Below are 2428 nucleotides of genomic sequence, written 5' to 3' on the forward strand. Positions count from 1 at the left end.
CTAACGTTATCCAAGTAAAATAGATATTGTCCAAAACATATAATTAAACATCTACAAATTTAGAACATAATCAATCAAATGTAAAACATAATCTAAAATACTAAATTAGAATATCTTCAAAAAAACCCTGAACCCGGCGGAAAAGTCCGCTCCGTCAAAACCCACGGTTTAAGCAGTACGGGTTAGATGGGTTGTTGATGTATGACAGTTTCAAGTTTTCAGTTCGGTCCACTTTTTTTGGTAGGTTACGCGGGCCGGTCCGACTGATTTTTGCGGTCTCCAAATAAAATATTTTTTAAGCAGATAATAGATGTTTAGCAAATACTTTGTTACTTTCACTCTGCACGCATAGCAATCTACATTTTACGCATCCGTAGTTGCTCCTCTCTTTCGTGGAAATTTCCAGGTAGTACAATTCGGAGAAATTAAAGTTGATATTAACCACAAGCAAAGTTATCGTTGTTCCTACTTTCTCTATTAATTGCACTCTTGACTGACTCTTACTGCTACTTTTCTTTTCTATTGGTAAACCAAAAGAGTCAAGAGGCCGAAAGGACAAATTTTAGGGCAAGTAAAATTCCCATTCTCTCTTGACATCATCAATTTCGCGTTTTTTATAGATCTTGATGACGATTCTTCTTCTTCTCCCGTCAAAAGGTCTAAATTAAAGTTGGAAAGTGTATGCATGGCGGTGGTTTTATTAGTTGAGTTTGTACGTTAAGAATATACCATATTTCTTGTGAATTGATGAATACTCTATCTCATTATCTATTCATCATTATTTATTTGTAATTAAATTGCAATAAGTTAACCATATTTAGTTAGACTAAAATGTTGTTACTAATTATTGTACATATATATGAACATGTGTGACACATCTATCTGGATTCTATTAATCGAAATGGTGGTGTTTGTAGGATTATGATTTATGTTGAACTACTGGATTAAGATATGTCGATAATTAACATATAGACCTCGATCGAAGGAATGAATGAACGAAGGATAGAGTTCGAAACATCCTTCACTACATAAAGGTACTTATCTCTCTGGCTATCTCTATTCTTTACCAATAATAATCTTCTACTACTTTTGTATGACTCATCAGTGTTCTCGTATTTATTTCCAGCTACAAATATTAATAAATTAACTAAGTGTCAGTAAAGTTGTCTTTTCTAATTATGAGTTACACAATAAAATAAGAGGAACTCTTGAGACAATCATTTTTAATATCTTTTTTATTATTTGATTAGTATAAATATTAAATTATTTTTAATAAATAAATTTTATTAAAATATCTACTGTCAGTCTGTCACGTAACTTTGCTCATAAAGCAAAACAAATGGTAAAAATATCATTTGAAAGCTGTTGTATAGCTTATCCGATAATTAATAACTACTTTAATTCACAATTGCATTCGCATATAAAATAATGGTTTTCAATTATTTCAAGAAGAAAAATTAGGGGAAAAAATATTTGAATCTAATACTCTAAATTCCCTGTATGGATAATTATATGGATCATAAACTTACTGATCAATTCAATGGCCGCATGCCATGGCGCATTATTGATGTTTGATAGTGCCCCTTGCACAATAATGCATATGGAAAATAATGGCCATGGAAAATAATGGATGAATAGTGACACATACCAAAATATTATTTTAGGAGCATGCTTATTAGGTAAGTAGGGAAAATGAGCATGATATATAGGTTAATTAGGTCTCTGATTTTTTGCCTTTTCACCTTCATTGATAGAGAAGTGTTCCAACCGGGGTAGATAGTTAGTTGTTGGGTGTTACCCAAAAGACACGATCTATTAGTATTAGGGAAAGTACGAGGAGTCAATAGAATATTTATACAATGTGTACAATGGAAGTTTAGGGAGTATTAGAGATATAATTATTAGTGTTACTTTTTTTTTTCATTAGCTGAAACTTTTAAGATAAATGGTATCATGACATGGTATTAGAGCGCTAGATCCGAAAAGTTAAGAGTTCGATTTTTGGTCAACCTAAAAATAGGTGAATAAGTAATTTATATTTCAATTCGAGATTCTGACTTCAGTCTTATATTAATAATAAATATATTTTTTATGAATATATAAGTCGATATTTGAAAAAGAAAAAAATTACACATGAATGTTTTTTCCATTTTTATTGGATGTCTCATCAGTTGTTTACGCTTCTAGAATCAAGGAAGTACCTTTTATTTTTCCAAAATTAATTACTTATTTTTAGTTGTTTATTATTTGTATTTAAATAAAGAAATAGACATAAGAAAGATTTTTTTTTGCGCGTGTTTTTTGAGAAGTACGTAGAAACATACTACTGCTTTTAGCAGAAATAGTTGAAGAGAAAGAAAATCTAAAAATAATAATTACAAATTTATTTTTATCTATATATATTTTTTAAAAAAAATGAAATCCTAAT

Source organism: Arachis ipaensis, chromosome B03, assembly GCF_000816755.2.
Source record: "Arachis ipaensis cultivar K30076 chromosome B03, Araip1.1, whole genome shotgun sequence".
NCBI classification, from domain to species: Eukaryota; Viridiplantae; Streptophyta; class Magnoliopsida; order Fabales; family Fabaceae; genus Arachis; species Arachis ipaensis.